A 22,182-nucleotide genomic window follows, 5' to 3' on the forward strand; every position below is an offset into this window, starting at 1 on the left:
ACCATGAATCATGTTTGAGAAGGCAAAAGTTCCAGTGTCTCTTAATTTCTTAGGCAACCATGTATCCAATTTTTAAAAAGAAAACAAAAGACTATTCCTATGGGATATTTTTAGAAAGTAGAGTAGACATATGATTTTTGGTGTTGTTTGTTTTGCTTTGTTTTCTTTTTGTGCCAGTACTAGGGCTTGAACGCTGGGCCTGAGCACTGTCCCTGGCTTCTTTTTGCTCAATGCTAGCACTCCACCACTTGAACCACATTCCCAGCCCCCAGTATTGGTTTTCAAATTGGTTTTTAATTGTATTGGATTCACTCTATGAAACAACTCTGCTCTGTTATACAGTAGTGCTTATTATGTCCAAAGAGGCAGGTATAACCAGGGAGAATTTTAACAAGACCTCGTTTTAAAAAGTTGTAATAGTGGCTGGATATGGCCTAGTAGCAAGAGTGCACGCCTCTTATACATGAAGCCCTGGGTTCAATTCCCCAGCACCATATATGCAGAAAATGGCCAGAAGTGGCTCTGTGGCTGAAGTGGCAGAGTGCTAGCTAGCCTTGCACAAAAAGAAGCCAGGGACAGTGCTTAGGCCCTGAGTCCCAAGCCCCAGGCCTGGCAAAAAAAAAAAAAGCAAACTGGATTAGAAATGAAAATGATTAGCAAAATAATGAATTGCCAAAATAAACAAAAGCTTACATTAAAAAAAAGTAATAAGGGGCTGGGGATATGGCCTAGTGGCAAGAGTGCTTGCCTTGTATACATGAGGCCCTGGGTTTGATTCCCCAGCACCACATATACAGAAAACGGCCAGAAGTGGCACTGTGGCTCAAGTGGCAGAGTGCTAGCCTTGAGCAAAAAGAAGTCAGAGACAGTGCTCAGGCCCTGAGTTCAAGGCCCAGGACTGGCCAAAAAAAAAAAAAAAAGTAATAATAATTTTGGAAATCCACCCAGAATACACAATCAGCACAGCATATTTTTCTAAAGACACTATAGACAGATAGTATAGATAGATTAGTATATATGGAATATAGTACAGTGCCCATATATTTGCTTTATTTTTTCAGACACACACACACACACACACACACACACACACACACACACACACACCTCCAGCTGAACGTCATTCATGGGTTTCTCCCTTATTTTATGAAGCATCAGAAAGAAAAGTGTAAGCAGCAATCCCCATAAAATTCTTGCCAGTTGACTTTGTCCTGTTACCGTTAAAATGAGATCTAAGTTCGGAAGTCACAAGATCCCTGGCATGAATGGCAAGCTGGCTTTCTCAGGCTTTTTTTTGTTTGTTTGTTTCTGAATGTACAAGAGAAACATTAGAGAACAAAATATCTTTGATAGGTGTACAGAATGCACTTAATTCTCTTACTGAATTGAAGGTCAGAGGAAATAGATAAATGTCATCCATTAGTAAAGACTCTAATGTGGTCAAAAATTGCATTTGCACACTCAGAGAAAACAATCTGAGTCTTAGAAATTGAATTAAAATGTCATTAGAGATGTCTGAACCACAAAGATCTATTTTACCTATTAGATTTCCCTTTCCAGGTATGTTCTAATGGTTGCTAAGATTATCAAAATTTCTTCCCCATCACCAAAATAATTACCTCAACTCTCAACATTCAAGGCTACCTAGAGGAATTAAAGGTTTCCAGAGAATAAGAGGAAATTCTTCTGGAAACAATTAAATCTAACAAAGAATTTACTGTACTTACATACATAGGTAACTAGGTACTTCAGGAGAAATTTTTTAAAAAGTAAACTTTGACTTCTTGATACTTTGGAATGCTTCATCTAAAGATTAAAAAAAAAAAAAAATCAGGCAAGCCAGGAGCTGTAGGCTCACCCCTCTAATCCTAGCTACTTAGGAGACTGAGAGCCAGAGGATCATGGTTCAAACTCAGCCTGGGCAGAAAAGTCCTTGAAACACAAACAACAAATGAGGCAAAAACAAAAGGAACTATAATTTCAATGTGATGTACATACAATAACCTTAGATCAGCACCTCCAAAACTTGACTGCTCATGAATTATATGAGATCTACCAAATTCTGATGTTGATGGTCTGGGTGCCAGTTGAGAAACAAAATTTCTACTAAGCTACACATAATACTGTTGTTATACTGTGTTTCAACACCTTAAATTAAGCTGGGTGACAGTGGCTCATACCTGTAATCCTAGCCTTTCAGGAGGCTCAAACCTGATGGATTACAGTTCAAACCCAATCCAGGGCAGAAAAAGTCCATGAGACTATTACCTCCAATTAATCACCTCAAAAGCCAGAAGTAGGGGTGTGGCTTAGGTGGTAGAGTGCCAGCCTTGAGCAAAAATGCTAGGGGAGAGTGCCCAGGCCCTGACTGCAAGCCCCAGTAATGTCACACAAAAACAAACAGAAAACCCTTAAATTAAATCAGGTGAAAGGAATTGGGCCAAGTTAAGAACAGCAGAGAAACACAGTTATGAAAAGGAAAAGACAGTGGGATTTCAGAGGGCTCTTGAGTCTGAAGGAAAATAAATTAAATATAAAATAAATAAGCAGTTTAAATGTAAAATAAGTCCACAGGATGTAAAAGAACCTGGGTTCAATTCTCAATACCACAAAATAAATAAGTAAATATACTTGCGTAAGTTTCTAACTAGTCAAATCTAACTAGCACAAACCTAAGATCATTAAAAACAAATTGTCCACTGTACTCATAAATTGATATGCTGAATTGAAACTCCTTCGTATAATTATGTAAAGATAATAATAACAAAATAAATAAGCAACTGGTGGCTTCCTACTTCCAAACCACCAAGAGAACCTCCAGACTGCAAAAACCTAGCCCATCCAACATAATCATAGGAGTGGTATCTCATTTGAGGGGGTACTGGAGCTTGAGTTCAAGGCCTTGCATTTTTACATGACTTTTTCATTCAAGGATGGTCCTCTACTACTTCAGCCACAGCTCCACTTCTGACTTTTTGGTAGTTAAGTGGAGATAAGAGCCTCATGGGCTTTTTCTCTTGGTCTGGCTTTGAACTGTAATCCTCAGATCTCAGCCCCCTGAGTAGCTAGGATTTCAGGCATGATGAATCAGCATTTGGCATCATTACTTTTTTCTACTGATTTGGAGAAAATCACAGGTATTTTCTATTCAAGATAAGGTAGTTGCAGGAAGTAAGTACTGTGAGAAGGCAAAGGTCATTGTTTGTTGCCTTAAAGATCTATGTTCCATTGTCCATAAAGTTCTTTCTCAAAAAATATGGCATAAATGAAGAATGAGAAATCAGGTATATTAGAAGCATGAGCTGAGGAGGAAGCTACTGAGAAAAGAAGGAAGAGAAAAGGTAGCCCTTAAAACCCCTGCCACCTATGGCCACGTGTGTTAGTGCACCCTTGAAATCCCAACTACAGTAGAAGGGGAGGGAGTAGGATTGAAGTCCAAAACTGGCTCTAGGCCAAAGCCCAAGATCATGTCTGAAAAACAAACTAAAACAGAAAGTCTGGGGATAGAACTCAAGTGGTAGAATATGTACCTAGCAAGTACAAAACTCTGAGTTCAAATCCCAGTATAATCCTCACACTTACACACAAAAATGGCTGTTAGTAGCCACTATGTGACTTCCATCACTGGGTTCTAATGAATAGAAATAAAATATATAATGTGAATTTAATATATCCAACTATCCAATCTTCTCTATTATTTAATTAGTTCACACTTAGAGTTCTGTAACAATGTGAACAAAAGCCAAAAAGTAAAACAAAATATGTACATCTTCCACCAATATCAACTTTACATTTGCTAAATTCAAAAAGGGCTCTATAAATACTTTTACATAAAAAAGTCTAGAATACGTGTTCCAAAATGGAGAATACAAAATTTATACTAAATGTTTTTAGATGACTGGATTCAAAAACATTTCCAGTTGACTAGTATATTGAACATTTTCTTTCATTGTAGTTAAGAGAATTTTTCTGGGAAAGCTTAAAACTCCATGCTATTTTGGGTCTCTTCTACACTTTAGACTTCATTAAGTATTAATGAAGGGTAACAGGGTAATGAGGGTAACAAAAACCTCACAGGTGAAGAAATAAATTTTTAACACATAGTTTCAAATATAATGCACATGAGCATATAACCTCTCACAGGCAAATAGAAGAACCAATTGTTATAAAAACCAATTAAATTTATACATCATGAATTTAAGTTATTGTACTTTATAATTGCCCTGCTCTATTAAATTTCAGTGCAATAAAATTTTCCATTTATTTGCTTTAGGTTTTGGATTTGCTTTTCTTCTTTAAATTTCAACTGTGTCTGTTACATTTTGTGGCATTAATTGCTTATGGTACGCCAAAATCCATATTCTCTCTCTCTCTCTCTCTCTGTATCATTTTAAAAATTTTGTGTCAGTATTGAGGATTGAACCTAGAGCCTGGGTGACAACCACTTAAGCCACAGTTCCACTTCAGGTTTTTGGAGGTGAATAAGAAAAGAGTCTCACAGCTGGGCAGTGGTTCATGCCTGTAATCCTAGCTACTCGGAAGGCTGAGATCTGAGAATCATAGTTCAAAGCCTGCCCAGGCAGGAAAGTCCATGAGACTTATCTCCAATTAACCACCAGAAAACCAGAAATGGCACTGTGGCTCCAGTGGTAGGGCACTAGCCTTGAGCTGAAGAGCTCAGGGACAGTGCCCAGACCCAGAGTTCAAGCCCCACAACCAACCAATAATAATAATAATAATAAATGTCTCAATGGACTTCCTTTCCCTGCCATAGTAGATTACAGGTATGAACCATTAGTGCTCAACTCACTGTCTTTTTTTTCCTTACATATTTTGCAATTAATAATATCTTTGCCTGAACCAGAACTTGTACATTTTAAGCCTCTTTGTAGCTAGATGTTTTCAGGTGGGCATGTTCTGGTCAGAGCCAACATGAGAAGCCTGCAACGGAAAAAAAAAGGAGTCTTGCCTCTTTCCCTCCTCTTCCTGAGTCTGGAGCCTGAGACTGATGAGTTCCATTGTAGAGAGGGCTCAGGGTCATCATGTCTCATTGCTTCACTTTCACTTACATGTTGCTGTTGTCTATATGACTCAGGATGGTATACTCCATCCAGAAGGAAGAGTAGCTAGGATTACAGGCATGAGCCACTGCTCAGCTGTGAGACTCTTCTCTTATTCACCTCCAAAAACCTAAAGTGAAACTGTGGCTTAGGTGGTTGTTACCCAGGCCCTAGGTTCAATCCTCAGTACTGACACAACATCTTTATCTATACAGGCAGGAAGTAAATTTGAAAACTATCCCCAAGAAAACAATAAATGTTCCAAGGGCCACTTTTTTTTGTTTTGTTTTTGTCAGTACTGGGGCTTGAACTCAGGGCCTGAGCACTATGCCTGGCTTCATTTTGCTCAAGGCTAGCACTCTACCACTTGAGCCACAGCGCCACTGCTGGCTTTTTCTATATATATGGTGCTGAGGAATTGAACCCACAGCTTCATATATGGGAGGCAAGCACTTTATCACTAGGCCACATTCCCAGCCCCCAAGGACCACTTTTGAGCAAGGTCATGAAGAATAATAAACAATAAAGAAGTAGCCAGGAACTACTGAGAACAAGTGATTCCTCCCCTAACACAGTGTGGTGAGAATGCCAAAATAGGTAGGCAGGCAGGCAGGCACGTACACACACACACACACACACACACACACACACACACACACACACACAATTTTCCTGCTGTCAGGATCAAATCTCCCAGCATTTCACATGTGCTAATGATCAGTGGCTCGAATTTCCTCACTTCCCTTCTCCAGATGGAATTTCCTCCCTGCTTCTCCTGTAACACTGCCTACAGGGTGTTGCATTTGTATACTGGATGTGTATTTCAGATGCATACAAATTGGTGTCCAGGTTGGATGTACCAATCATAAGAAGCCACTCACACCATGGGATCTGGCAAATGGCGTCCTATGACACAGTTAATAAATCATAAGATGGGTAAGATTTGGTAAAGGGATGTAAATGTTTTGAGAGTGTATATGTAGAAACTGAAAGATAGCTCCCCAAATGCATGCTTTGAATCTTCCATCAGAATAGGAATACTAGCTAAGCACTAGATAGCACTTGACATTTCCTACCATGCTTTGCTAATAATACTGAGCGCTGGCTAAAAGGCTGTCATATAAAGGATGAGTGCTACTTCTGGGTTAGTTCCGTAAAAGGCAGGCCCTGCCTTCCCTGCTCCCATTCTATTAGAATGTAATAGTGGTAGTTTCCATCCATGCACAAGGAGTCACTATCCTAGAGACAAAAAAGCAAGCAGGTGTCAAGAGCCTGAGTCCTGAGTCCTTGTTAGGCTAGGACAAGCATAATTATTCTAAGCATCTGCTACCCTGTACTTCCGTTACAGCAGCAGATCTTATACCCTAACTTACATAAGTCTATAAAACTATGAAAAGGCATTTTTGTCTTAGTCTTAATGTACAAGCCAGGCAAGGATGGCTTACAACTGTAATCCTAGCCACTCATGAGGCTGAGATCTGAAGATTCTGGTTCCAAATCAAGTTAGGCAGACAAATCCAAGAGACTCTTCTTACCTCCAATTTAACAGGCAAAAAGCCAAGAGTTGGAGGTGTGGCTCAAATGGCAGAGTGACAACCTGAAGGCAAAAAGCTAAGCAAAAACAAGAGACTATGAATTGAAATCCCAGTACCTAAACATACATTCATACATACATAAACAATCAAATAAACAAGCATCTTAATGTATAAATAGGTATAGAAGTAAAGATAAAGGCTTAAAGCATAATTACAATCAAAACTAATGGTTTGTTTAGATTGTGTCTGCTATGCTAATTCTATGTTCTATGTGATCATTTGCTACAAGACAATAATAGGACTTTAAATGCAGTGCTAAATTACCACTTATTTTGTTTTTTGTTTTTTGCCAACTGGGGCTTGGACTCAGGGCCTGAGCACTGTCCCTGGCTTCTTGTTTCTCAAGCTAGCACTGTAACACTTGAGCCATAGTGCCACTTCTGGTCTTTTCTGTTTATGTGGTGCTGAGGAATCAAACCCAGGACTTTATACATGCAAGTCAAGCACTCTTCCACTAAGCCATATCGCTAGCCCTCTAAATTACCACTTATTTTAAAAATTAGGAAAATGTTAAACTTCATTGAAATGAAATACATTCTCAAATACTAATTTATAAGCACAGGTAAGCATACTCTGAACTATAAATATTGAGTACTTTTAGTTGGGCACCAGTGACTCAGCTGTAATCCTAGCTACTCTGGAGGCTGAGATTTGAGTATCACAGTTGAAAGCCAGCCCACACAGGAAAGACCCTGAGACTCTTATCTCCAATTAACCAGCAAAAACTAGGATAGTGTCCTAGCCCTGAGATCAAGTCCCAGGACCTACACACACACACACACACACACACACACACACACACATACATACATACACACACACACACACACACACACACAGCATTGTAATGCTATTTTTAAGACAGTATTTCTTATCATGCTTTCCAGAGAATGGAGACTTTTCATAGATTCCCATTCCTTGATTGTTCTTTTTAATGATGGTAGAAAATAAACTCAGGGATTGTCACATGCTAAACACAGGCTTTACCTCTAAGCCACATCCTCAATCCTCTGAATTTAAATGAGCAAGTAAATAAATAAAGAAATAATTCAAATTTTAAAGAGCACTTCATACACATGTATTCAATATCTGGTTACTTAAAATTGACTCAATATAGCCAAATGCAGTGGTTCTAGAATTTGAGCTATTCAGGATGCAGAGATTGTGAGGATAGCAGTTTGAAGCCAACCTCAGGGAAAACATTAGTTAGCAGGACTCCATCTCAACAGTTAAGAGTGGCTCATGACTGTAATCCCAGAAACATGTAGACATTAAGTAGGAAGATGCAGGTATAGGCTGGCCCCAAGCAAAAACGAGAGAGAGAGAGAGACTCTAACAGGGGCACCCATGATTAATGCCTTATATCATCCTGTCTACTGAAGAGACTGAGATCTGAGAACGTGCAAAGCCAGCCTGGGAGGCAAATCCAAGAGGCTTATCTCCAATTATCCAGCAAAAAGCTCAAAGTGTGGGTGTGGGTCAAGTGACAGAGTGCCAGCCTTGAGGAAAAAAAAAAGCTAAGCAAGAGAATGAGGCCCTCAGCTTAAGCCTTAGTACTGGCACGCGCGCGTGCGTGCGCGCACACACACGCATACACATGCACAAACACAAGCATGCGACACTACTGTGTAAGGCCCTGAGTATAAACTACAGTACTTCCAAAAAAACCCAAAACCTGATTCCAAACACACTTACAAAAGACTGATTATCTCCTGGAAGAGAATAAAGAATAGTTAAAAAGACAATAATAAGCAATCCAAGAAAGAAATGGAAGCAAAAATGGATACAATGCAAACCTCTGTTAAAGAAGACCTTAACATCCTGAGAAGTGAAATGCATGAAAAAATAGATTTAAAATACAACTCTTTAAAGGAAGAAATTTCCACTATCAGAGCTGATCTGGCAACCATAATAGCACTCTGTCATCCATAAACTCCGCAATTAAATCCACAGCACAAAGAATTGACCATATGGAATCCAGAATCTCTCGCTTGGATGATGAAGCAGCCGACAACAACCAGAAAATTACCACACTCCAAGAAACGGTGAAGCTTCAGGGCAGACTAATCCAGGAACTAAAGGACAAAGACAAGAGATATAATCTGCGCATAATTGGAATAGAAGAAGGAGCTGAATACCAGAGCAGAGGGTTTCATCATATTTTCAATAAAGTTATTGCAGAAAACTTCCCCAATCTCACAAGGGACCCCATCCAGGTAACCGAAGCCTATAGGACACCTGGCAGGCCAGACCCCAGAAAAGCCACCCCAAGGCACATAATATTCAAGACTTCAGATCTCAAGAATAAAGAGCAAATTCTAAATGCAGCAAAAGTGAAGAAAGAAATTTTCTACAATGGGAAGAGGATCCGAATAACAGCAGACCACTCCACACAAACCTATCAAGCATGAAGTGACTGGAAGAATACCATCCAAGTACTACAGGCAAACAATATGCAACCCAGGATTAAATATCCAGCTAAATTGGAGTTCACATTCGAAGGGAAAACCAGATCTTTCCATAGCAAGGAGGATCTAAAGGAGTATGTGAATAAAAAACCAGCCGTACAGCGAATTATAATAGGGGAATCCCACCCAACAGAGATCGTGCAAGACACAGACAGAAACAGATAAAAACTACAATAGCCAGAGCCCAAGAGAAAGAGCAGCTCACTAAAGACAAGAAAGAAAAAAAAAAAGAGGAAAAAACAGCCCAACAAGAAAATGGAAGGAGAAAAAACACTCTTATCCTTGATCTCTTTGAATATAAATGATATAAACTCTCCAATAAAGAGGAGCAGACTGGCAGAATGGATCCGCAAACAAAAAGTTGGCATCTGTTGTCTACAAGAGACCCACCTTACAGCAAGGGACAAAAATAGGCTCCAAATGAAAGGATGGAGCAAGATCTTCCAAGCAAACGCACCTACCAAAACGGCAGTGTAGCCACCCTGATCTCAGACAAGCTGGACTTTTCATTAAAATCAACTCAAAAAGACAAGGAAGGGCACTACATCTTAATACAAGGAAAAATCCAAAATCAAGACATCACGGTGATAAATGTATACTCACCAAACAAAAGAGGCCCTACATACATCAAGCAAATTCTCACAGAATTACAGAAAAAGATAGACCCAAACACAATCATAGTGGGTGACTTTAATACCAACTCTCTCCAAGAGACAGATCCAACACCCAGAGGATCAGCAAGGGAGCTGAGGACCTAACTAACACCATATCCCAAATGGATCTGACAGATCTATACAGAATCTTCCACCCTACAGAGACCCAATACACCTTCTTCTCAGCAGCCCATGGATCATACTCCAAAATAGACCATGTCATAGCCCACACAAAGAACCTCAGCAAATACAAAAGTATTGACGTCATCCCATGTATTATATCTGATCACAGTGGATTAAAGGTAACCCTCAATAACAACTGTTACCACAGAGGCTATACACATTCTTGGAGGCCAAACCCCACACTGTTATCCAACACTTGGGCCACAGACCAAATTAAAGATGAAATCAACGAATTCATAAGCCAAAATGACAATGAAAATACATCACAAAGAAACCTATGGGACACAGCTAAGGCAGTACTGAGGGGTAAGATCATTGCCCTCAGCACTCACATTAAAAGAATGGAAGCAGAGCAGGTGAATAACCTCACGATGAAACTAAAACAACAGGAGAAACAAGAAATGACCGAGGGGCTGGGGATATGGCCTAGTGGCAAGAAAGCTTGCCTCGTATACATGAGGCCCTGGGTTCAATTCCCCAGCACCATATATACGAAAACGGCCAGAAGTGGCGCTGTGGCTCAAGTGGCAGAGTGCTGGCCTTGAGCAGAAGGAAGCCAGGGACAGTGCTCGGGCCCTGAGTCCAAGGCCCAGGACTGGCCAAAAAAAAAAAAAAAAAAAAAAAAAATGACCAAATCTAAAATGACTAGGAGGAGAGAGATCACAAAGATTAAAGAAGAGATAAATCTGATTGAAAATAGAAAGACTATTCAACAAATAAATAAGACTAAAAGCTGGTTCTTTGAGAAAATAAATAAAATTGACAGACTCCTCCCAAGACTTACAAAAAAAAGAAGAGAAGAGACTCATATACGTAAAATCAGGGGCTCCACCGGAAAAATTACAACAAGTACACACGATATTCAAACAATCATAAGGAGCTATTTCCAGAACCTCTAATCAGTAAAAAACAATAATATTACAGAAATGGATCAATTCTTAGAGAAGTATAAACTGCCCAAACTGAACCAAGAAGAAATAAATCAACTAAATAAACCAGTAACTTACACAGAGATATAGGAGGTAATCAAGAACCTCCCAACAAAGAAAAGCCCAGGCCCAGATGGATTCACCAACAAATTCTCCAAAACCTTTAGTGAGGAGCTAATACCAATACTCCTCAAACTCTTCCGCAAAAAAGAAACAGAGGAAGAAATCCCAAACTCATTCTGCGAAGCTAATATCATACTCATTCCCAAACCAGGCAAAGACCCAACAAAAAAAGAGAAGTACAAACCAATATCATTAATGAACACAGACGCAAAGCTCCTCAATAAAATATTAGCTAATAGGATCGAGAAACTGACCAAGAAAATTATACATCATGACCAAGTAGGCTTCATCCCACAGTCACAAGGATGGTTCAACATCCATAAATCAATCTACGTAATTCACCACATAAACAGAACTAAAATCAAGAATCACATTGCTATCTCAGTCGATGCCCAAAAAGCCTTTGACAAAGTACAAAATCCATACTTATTAAAAGCTCTGGAGAGAACAGGAATAGATGGAACATTCCTCAAAACAATAAAAGCCATATACAACAGACCAACTGTTAACATCATATTAAATGGAGAGAAACTTAAATCATTCCCCCTAAACTCAGGAACAAGACAAGGATGCCCACTCTCTCCACTTCTTTTCAACATAGTACTGGAATCCCTAGCCATAGCAATAAGGCAAGAGGAGGACATCAAAGGGATCCACATCGGTAAGGAATAAATAAAGCTATCCCTATTTGCAGATGACATGATCTTATATCTGAAGGACCCAAAAAACTCAGTCCCCAAACTCCTACACCTAATAAACCATTTGGGCAAAGTAGCAGGATACAAAATTAATCCACAAAAGTCAGCAGCTTTTCTGTACACCAGCAATGTACAAGCAGAAAAGGAAATTATGGAAACAATTCCATTTACAGTAGCCAAAAAAAGAATAAAGTAACAAGGGATCAACTTAACCAAGGTCATGACAGACCTGTTTAATGAGAACTATAAAAATCTAATAAGGGAAATCAAAGAAGACACAAGGAGATGGAAAGACCTCCCATGCTCATGGGTAGGCAGAATCAAATAGTGAAAATGGCCATATTGTCCAAATTGTTATACAAATTCAATGCAATCCCCATCAAAATCCCAGTCACATTCTTCACTGAAATAGAGAAAGCAATCCATAAATTCATATGGAACAGCAAAAGACCTAGAATAGCCAAAGCAAATCTAGGCAAAAAAAGCAGTGCAGGAGGTATCACAATACCAGACTTCAAGCTCTACTCAGGGGCCATCATAACAAAAACAGCATGGTATTGGTATAAAAACAGATCGGAAGATCAATGGATTAGAATTGAAGATCCAGAAATAAAACCACACTCTTACAGTCAGCTGATATTTGACAAAGGAGCTAAAGACATACAATGGAATAAACCTAGCCTCTTCAACTACTGGTGCTGGGAGAACTGGGCAGCCATATGCAGAAAACTCAAAGTAGACCCAAGCCTATCACCATGCACCAAGATCAACTCAAAATGGATCAAGGACCTCAATATCAGACCTGAATCCTTGAAACTACTGAAGGTCAGAGTAGGAAAGACGCTAGAACTTATAAGCACAGGAAGGAACTTCCTGAATATAGTCCCAGGGGCACAACAAATAGGGGAGAGACTCGACAAATGGGACTACTACAAATCAAAAAGTTTCTGCACAGCTAAGGACATAGCCAACAAAACAGAAAAACAGCCAACCATATGGGAAAGAATCTTTACCAGCACAGCAACAGACAAAGGCCTAATATGGGTCATCTACAGAGAACTCAAAAACTAAGCCCCTCCAAACCCCGTAAACCAATTATTAAATGGGCAAAGGAGCTAAAGAGAGACTTCACAAGAGAAGAAATAAAAATGGCAAAGAAACATATGAGGAAATGTTCAACATCCCTGGTAGTAAAGGAAATGCAAATAAAAACAACCCTGAGATACCACCTCACCCCAGTTAGAATGGCCTATACTCTGAACTCAGGCAACAACAAATGCTGGAGAGGGTGCGGGGAAAGAGGAACCCTTCTCCATTGTTGGTGGGAGTGCAAATTAGTACAACCACTTTGGAGAACCGTATGGAGGTTTCTCAAAAAGCTCAATATAGACCTTCCCTATGACCCAGCCATACCACTCCTAGGCATCTATCCTAAACAGCAAGTCCCAAGATATCAAAAAGACATTTGTACTTCCATGTTTATCGTGGCACAATTCACAATAGCCAAAATATGGAAACAACCCAGATGCCCCTCCACAGATGAATGGATCCAAAAAATATGGTACCTATACACAATGGAATACTACATAGCGATTAGGAATGGTGAAATATTGTTATTCACAGGGAAACGGTCAGAACTTGAACAAAAAATGTTGAGTGAGACAAGCCTAGAACACAGAAAACAAAGGGGCATGATCTCCCTGATATATGACTGTTAAGAAAGGGAGACGGAGAGACAGTAGAGACCAGGTCTGTGAAACCAAAACCTGCTTGTCATAGTATTTCCCCCGGGCTGGGGATATGGCCTAGTGGCAAGAGTGCCTGCCTCATATACATGAGGCCCTGGGTTCGATTCCCCAGCACCACATATACAGAAAATGGCCAGAAGTGGCGCTGTGGCTCATGTGGCAGAGTGCTAGCCTTGAGCAAAAGGAAGCCATGGACAGTGCTCAGGCCCTGAGTCCAAGCCCCAGGACTGGCCAAAAAAAAAAAAAAAAATAGTATTTCCCACAGGATTGGGGGAGCGACCCAACAGTATGTAACTAAAACCAAACAACTACTCAACATATAAAGGTCAAAAGTTGACCTCTCAGTGGAATACAATAGCTCAAAAGCTATGTATGTAAGTTCATATAAGACTACTGTTGACATATTGTCTAATATCGACATTACATTTAAAGCCCTAGATGAATTTTCTTGGGCCTGGCCACGTGGCTACTGTATACGTTCTTGATACATTGTATATTGTATATGTCTACCTGACCTAGAGAAGGGAAAGAAAAACAGGGCGTAAGATATCACAAGAAATGTACACACTGCCCTACTATGTAACTGTATCTTTTTTGCACAACACCTTGTCAAAAAAATTTGTGTTCCATTAATAAATAAATTAAATTTTAAAAAAATCAAAAAAAGACAATAATACATATGTGGTTAATGTTTTGATTTACAAAATTCTTGTCATGTATCACTAAAATATAGGAATTCTTTTGTCCATTCAAAAGAGCAATCTAGGATATGAATTCATGATAATATATACTATGGCTCATAAGATGGATGCCCGAATGGGCAACTTAAAATGTTTCCACTGGTGTATGCTACCATTGTCTCCAACTCAGAACCTCCAAAAGCCTATATTTATAAGCAACTTATAACATGGAAAAAATTTTGGAAGGTATTACTATAGTTAAGAATATTTTCCAAGCCAAGCACTAGTGAAACACACCTGTAATCTTAGCTCCTCAGAATGCTGACATCTGAGGGCTGCAGTTCAAAGCCAGCGCAGGCAGAAAAATCTGTGAGACTCTTATCTCTAATCAACTAGCAAAAAGTCAAAAATGGAGCTGTGGTTCAAGTGGTAAAGTGCCAGACTTGAAGTTTAAAAAAGCTAAAGGGCAGTGTCCAAGCCTTGTGTTTAAGCACTGTGTTTATGTCCTCTAGGGCATGCCAGTTTCCTGAGCTAGCTGGGAGAGTGAGGGGAAAGGAGCACCCTTTGCCAATAGAAATGTACCTCCAGCACACCTCCAGCTATGACTGCCTTGGAGCACAAGGCATTTCTTTCTATTGTTATAAAAATGGAAATCCTATAAGACTTTTAATTCACAACACTTCAAATAATTTAATTCAGACCCATTTTCCTTTGACTACATACTTTTGAATTTTATATGTATTGTTCACTCTCAGCTCTTAGATCTACTGGAATAACATGCAATTTTTTAAATTACTTATTACCCTTAAGTAGTTAAGGAGCTTCAATTCAACATGTCAATTTGTGAGTAGAATATATCTTGATCATGTTACCCCTTCTATCACTCATCCCTATCTCTCCCAAGATATACAATTTGTGATTTGAGGTCTTTTTTTTTTTTAACACAACCATCCTGATTTTTAATAACAGTAAGTTCAAAGGGTTTCCCTGATCACCTATGGGCCTGGTAATTCACAGTACAAGCCCAAAAAACTCAGTGAAAGATCATATGCTAGTAGTACTGTGATGACAGGAAAAAGATATGAACAATAGTCAGTCAAGAAGGATATGCATGCCATCTTCTGGGTAGATGCCCAAAAGTGGGGTTCCCTTTTGGTCACATCCCACCAGCATCTGCTGTTCTTAGTTTTCTTGATAATGGACATTATTACTGAGGTGAGGTGGAATCTCAATGTTGTTTTTATTTGCATTTCTTTTATGGCCAGTGATATTGAGCACTGCTTCATGTGTCTCTTGGCCATTCTCATTTCCTGTTCAGGGAAGTCTCATTTTAGGTCTTTAGCCCACTTGTTGAGGGGGCAGTTGTTTCTTTGGGGATTTGTTTTGGAGGAATTTAATTTTGGGGGTTTATGTGTATTTTACATATGAGGCCTTTGTTGTATGGCCAGTGAAGATCTCCCAGTCTGTGGGCTTTTTATTTATCTTGCAAGCTATGCCTTTTGCTGTGCAGAAGATCTGCAGATTGATGCAATCCCATTTGTCCAAGATTTCTTTGATTTGCTGTTTATGGGTCCTTATTAAGAAAGTTTCATCCTGTGCCAAGGAGCCCAAGTGTTTCTCCTATTCCTTCCTGCAATGTTTTCAGGATATCTGATTTTAGCTCGAGGTCTTTGATTCATTTGGAATTGATTTTGGTGCAGTGTGATATATAAGGCTAGTTTTAGTTTGTTACAGGTGTTGAACCAATTTTGCCAGCACCATTTGTTGAAGAGGCTGTCTTTCTTCCATCCTATTTTTTTAGCTCCCCTATCAAAGATTAAGTAGCCATAGGTCTTTGAGTTCATTTCTGGGTCTTCAGTTCTATTCCATTGGTCCTCAAGCCCACACTAAAGCTACCAGCACAACTATGTTCATTGCAGCACAATTTATCATTGTTAAAATATGGAAACAACCCAGATGCCCCTCAGTAGATGAGTGGATCAAGAAAATGTGGTACAGAAAAGAATGAGATTGGCCCATTTGCAAGGAAATGGGAGGACTTGGGAAAAAATTATACTAAGTTAGAAGTAAGCCACACCCAAAGAAACATAGACTCTATGGTATACCACATCAGGAATAATTAGTACACACCTAGGATAAATCCTAGCAGAAGATCACAATAGCTCAATAGATATATACATATGAACATATAATATGATGCTAAGCAAAATGAACTCCAAGTTATAGAAACAAGTGATTTATCATTGTTGTTGTTTTCAACATACCATGTGAAATTATACCTTTTTCTTTTGCCTTTCTTCCCCATGGTTTTTACCTTTGATATCACTGTAACTGATTTTGGTACCCTGGATATTGTATATACATATATTGGAACTAGGGAAGGGAAGGAGAATATCAAAATGATGAGACAAAAGATAAAAGACAAACCCCAATGCAACAGCAATGTTTACAAAACTATATGGTGTAAACCAACAGTACAACTCATGGGAGGAGGGAAATGCGGAAGGGAGAAGGTGGGGAAAAAGATGAGGGAGGAGGTAACAAGTTAGATGAAATGTAACCACTGCCTTACATATGAAACTGTAACCCCTCTGTACATCACTTTGACAATAAACAATAAACAATTTTTAAAAAGAAGGATATGCATGGAGCAGAGTCTGAGAGAGTTGGAATGTGGAGCCTATTGACCTCAGGAACCATGGACGTATGGTCCCACTGCTCCACAGAATGCAACTAGCAAGAAAGCTCATACTATCTGATGCTATGGAGTAGAGCTTATTTGGGGCATCAAAAAAGGGAATCAACTCCTTTTCATGGCAAAAGAACCAAATATCATGATCATATTTTAAACTATATTCCATGTGTCTATCAGTGTGGCTATGTCATTGGTCAAAGAATTATGGGTATTCCAGGACTTTATCTTTCTGATAATCTGTTTGTGGTTGTCTGGAAGGCCTGATAGCAGGAGGCTCTATTGCTCAAGGATACAGATATTGATTATCTTGACTGTCAAAGTCATTTCAGTGATGGCTTTCAGCGGTGCTCAGGGTGGAAAAGCTCATTTATCCACTGTTTTTGTGGTTTCACCTTGGCATTCTCCATTACCAGCAACTCAAATTATTAGCTATTCTCTTTGAAGATTTATAATCTTTACTGCTTAGTGGTGTGTAACAACTGTTTACTCAGAGTGACCTATTTTGTGCTGTGAATCACTGGTCAATATGCCCACCTAGCAGAGAACATTCCAGGCTGACATGTCTGCAGAATCAGGCAAGAACTTGCCAGGGGACCATGTGGAGATAGTCATGGACAGGAGAAGGTTTATAAGGAGGTTTATTAGTGGTGCCATATCTCCTATGGGAAAGGGAGCAATATGGCATCTCTGATTTGAGGTATTAACACTCCCTCCTCTCTACTCTCCACAGTAACCATACGCCCTGTACTTTACCTTCATTTGGGACACAGTTCTCTCTCCCACAGTCACCAATTTGTGTCTTAGGGAACTGAAAATAAATATATAATTCATTGCTTTGGATATTTTCTTATCATAATTTTTTTACCTGGAAGATTCTTGGAAGGATGAGAGAAGTAGGATTATAAAAACACCCAAAATAAACAACCATAACAAAAAAGTACACCTAGTCTGTCTCCCAGGTGTTCAATCCCCTTACTGTACAATCTTTATAAAGTATGAGTCTCCAGATAATTCCTACTACATTTTCATGCAAGTAAATGGTCTAAATGAGAACCTTTAAAAGAAATTACATTTTGTATACTTAAGGTGTATAACATGAAGTTATAAGACACACAAAAATAATTTTAACTGGAGTATGGGAAAGGAGACATGGTCAGGCATCTTCAAATCAGTCTTAAGGTTTGTCTTTTTTGTTTGTTTGTTTGTTGCCAGTCCTGGGGCTTGAACTCAGGACCTGAGCACTATCCCTGGCTTCTTTTTGTTCAAGGCTGGCACTCTACCACTTGAGCCACAGCACCACTTCCGGCTTTTTCTGTGTATATGGTGCTAAAGAATCAAACCCAGGCTTCACGCATGCTAGGCAAGTGCTCTACCGCTAAGCCACATTCTCAGCCAAAGTTTAAAACTCATATTATTCTTCCCAAAAGTCAAGCACCAGTGTGCGTGCGTACACACACACACACACACACACACACACACACACACACACACACGCCCATGTATAGGATTTCTTGAGGGGGGAGGGAGAATGGGCAAAAGGTGGAGGATTTGAAAAACAACCAAATGACTAGAGAGGAAGTGAGGGAGGCTGATGTTTAAGCCCATCCCAGGGCTGGGGATATGGCCTAGTGGCAAGAGTGCTTGCCTTGTATACATGAGGCCCTCGGTTCAATTCCCCAGCACCACATATGCGGGAAATGGCCAGAAGTGGCACTGTGGCTGAAGTGGCAGAGTGCTAGCCTTGAGCAAAAAGAAGACAGGGACAGTACTCAGGCCCTGAGTCCAAGCCCCAGGAATGGCCAAAAAAAAATAAAAAATAAAAAAAATAAACCCATCCCAGTATTCAAGGCCTTCCTTGGTGACTCAAATCCCCTTTATCATGATGCCACCACCCAAGAGCAGAAGAAAAATTTCTCTGCCCAGGCTACAATCGTGCCCACACAACTGGCATCTCTGCCCCTGCTTCCTCCCCCATGCCTTCCTGTAAGTGGTACTTATTCTGTGGTTTTGTTTTGTTTCTGAAAAGCACTGACTCCTTAACTTCAGCCCCGCAAGTTAACTAAAGGCAGGAAGAAAGCTAGGTCTTCTGGTCTCTGCTTGGCATGTGTGTCCTATGATCTGAGCCACGCTCTCCTGCAGCCGCTTTGTACACATCTTGGGTTCCAAGAAGGACAGAGCATGCTTACAAGGAGGTATGGAGGACACTTCTCCAAAGGAAGAGAACAACCAGGACAGACAACTGGCCAAATGACAATGATTTGCCTCCCTCCCTTCAAGTGATGAGAGTTTACTACAACTTCTAGCACCTTCTCCAGAACCTCAGAGGACAAGGATGGACTTAATGATCAATCACACTCCCAATGAAGACTGTTTCACTATGCATACCTTTCACCAAGTTGTCTATTCAAACCTACAGTTCATGTCTGCACCCGGAAAATGACTGAAGACAGGCTGAAGTGCTGGCATCTGTGGCATGGTGCCATGTAATCCATCTCTGTTCTCTGCACCTCCCCATGGCTCTTGACGGTGCCCAGTCTGAGAGGACTTGCTAAGAAAGAGGGAGGTGACAACAGCCCTGACTCTTGGCAGAAGTGCAGAAGGCAAAAGCCGGGTCACTGGCTCCTCAACTCTTATCTGTCAATCTCTATGGATGTTCCTTTCTCTCCTACTTGCTCTTAACCAGATTTATCTTCTATGTATCAGACTTGTCTATCATCTTTTTTTTTGTCAGTCCTGGGGCTTGAACTCAGGGCCTAGCCACTGTCCCTGAGACTTTGTGCTCAAGGCCAGTGCCCTGAGTTCAAGCCACAGGACTGGCAATGAATAAATAATAAATAAATAAACCACATGGCAACAAAGAAATGCCAAGTAAGCCAAAAAATAATAATAATTTAAAAAAAAATTTTGCGCCAGACCTGGGGTTTGAACTTAGAACCTGGACACTGTCCCTGAGCTTTTGTGGTCAAGGCTAATACTCTGTCTCTTGAGCCACAACTCCACTTCCAGCTTTATTGGTAGTTAATTGGAAATAAGAGCATCCTGGGCTTTCCTGCCCATGCTGCCTTTGAACCACCATCCTCAGATCTTAGCCTTCTGAGTAGCTAGGATTACACACATGAGCCACCAGTACCTGGCTTAAAACTGTTTGTTTGTTTTTAATAACACAAAGGAAACTTAAGACCTAAATTTTGTTCTATTAAAAAATTTTAGTAATATGAAAAGAAGAAAAAAGAATTTAAAAAAGAAAATAAATAAATAAGAAAAAAGAATTTTAAAAGATAATAAAAAACTATAAAATAAATAAGGAAAAAAAATTTTAAATTGTAGTAAGGCTGAGAAAGTGGCTTAGCGGTAGAGTGCTTGCCTAGCATGCATGAAGACCTGAGTTCAATTCCTCAGCCCCACATAAACAGAAAAAGCAAGAAGTAGTGCTATGTATGGCTCTAGAGGTAGAGTGCTAGCCTTGAGCAAAAAAAAAAACTAGGGACAGCACTGAGGCTATGAGTTCCAAGCCCTCAGGACTGGCCAAAAACAAAACAAAACAAAACAAAACTGTAGTAGGGGCTGGGTATGTGGCTTAGGGGTGGAGTGCTTGCCTAGCATGCATGACGCCCTAGGTTCGATTCCTCAGCACCACATAAACAGAAAAAGCCAGAAGTGGCACTGTGGCTCAAGTGTTACAGTGCTAGCTTGAGCAAAAAGAAGCCAGAGGACAGTGCTCAGGCCCTGAGTCCAAGCCCTAGTACAGGCAAAAAAGAAAAAAAAATGTAGTAGGCATTAAGATGCATTGTACTCATAATTGGCAAGTTTAACTGAAATCCCATCAGACAACCACTTAAAGATAACTTTTTTAAATATAAGAAAGAGATAAAGTGAATTTCATTAATACTATTCCAAAATATCATTAAAGTTATATCATTTTAATAACTAACCCATACAAGTTACTCAATAAAAACTAACTGATCGGTTGATTTATGGAAGAAGAAAACATGTCAGATTAAAGGCAGTGAGGCAAGGGATAACAATTCCTGTCAATCATCAAGCACATATATATGTATATATTAATAAATAAAAGTATATATAAAGAAATATCATGGTTTACTTAAGATGTAAAACATGACTTTGATCCCAGGGTGTGGCAATTTATTTGGATGAACAAGTCTATATGGGTATATATTAAATCCATAACAATCTAAAATGGAAAGGAGGGGAGGAGACAAAAGAGAGAAAGGAGGAGAGGGGAAAGGGAGAAGGGAAAAAGAGGGGGAAAGAGGAGAGAGGGAGGAAGTGAAGGGGAGGAAGGGGAGGGAGAGAGAAAGATGCAGGAAAAGGGGGAGAAAGGAGGAAAGAGGAGGGAGGGGAGGAAAGAAGCCTCCAGGCCAGCTTTAAACTGTTATCTTCAGATCTATCTCCTAAGTAGCTAGGGTTACAGGTGTGAGCCACCAGCACCCAGCTTACTTGCATACCTTTAACCAACTGAAGTGCCAGACTTTGAAGTCAGGCCCCACTTTACCACGAGAACCCCACTTTACCATGTGAACCTGAGATAAGCAGGCCCTGTGAGCAGACCCAGGACAAGTCCATTAGGGCCCAGTCAGTCTAGAACTCTAACCGCTGGGAATGCTTAACTCTGACTGCCCCCAGAGTGCCTCGAGCCCTGAGCCAATTAGATTTGTACCTGTGTCCTAATCTTGCTTGCTTGAACACCTGATTGTTGTAACTTTGTTTTTTGCCTTTATAAGCCCTGTGTAATCACAGTTCGGGGCTCCCTCCTAACCTCCGCTGTGTCGGTGGGTAGGACGAGGTCCGAGTTGCAGCTCCCTTAAATAAAGCCTTGCCTTGCTTTTGTATTTCGGAATGTCTGAGTCTCGGTGGTCTTCTTGGTGGTGGTTTCGCGACTTGGCACAACACAACTACCAATGCAAGCAAGCACCTAAAGGACAGTGGATAGACCAAAATAAAGTGCCTGCCACTAGACAGACTCTCCAGCTCTGGATAAGGAGGGGTAGGCAGCACTGAGCACTAGTACTCAAGGACCCAGAGAAAGCATCACTGCCGGCTACTGCTGCTTTGTCTCTCACTGATAGAGCGTAAATGAAACTCAGATGCAGGGGGGAGGGGGCGCCTACAATGAAAATTAAACAGAACCTGCACTGCCTGCTGACCCTTCACCTGGCAGCCTCACCTGGATGGAGGGCTGAGCCCCTGGCACAGCCCAAGAGCTGCAGCAGCTACTACAGAGGGGATCCAAAGAGACTCTGAGGCCTGGCCCCCCAACTTCCCACCACTTTCAGACTCAAATGAAGGCCTGCTTCATCAAGTTGCAGGATCTGGCTGCCCAGCTATGCCC

The 22,182-nt window shown here is 40.3% G+C and overlaps 1 protein-coding gene across 7 annotated transcripts in view; it reads right to left on the reverse strand.

Annotated features, from left to right (window-relative positions):
• Kif21a (kinesin family member 21A) overlaps positions 1-22,182 on the reverse strand; it is a 144,962-nt gene that overhangs the window by 84,035 nt on the left and 38,745 nt on the right. The window lies entirely within an intron of this gene.

This window comes from Perognathus longimembris, chromosome 1, assembly GCF_023159225.1.
Source record: "Perognathus longimembris pacificus isolate PPM17 chromosome 1, ASM2315922v1, whole genome shotgun sequence".
NCBI classification, from domain to species: Eukaryota; Metazoa; Chordata; class Mammalia; order Rodentia; family Heteromyidae; genus Perognathus; species Perognathus longimembris.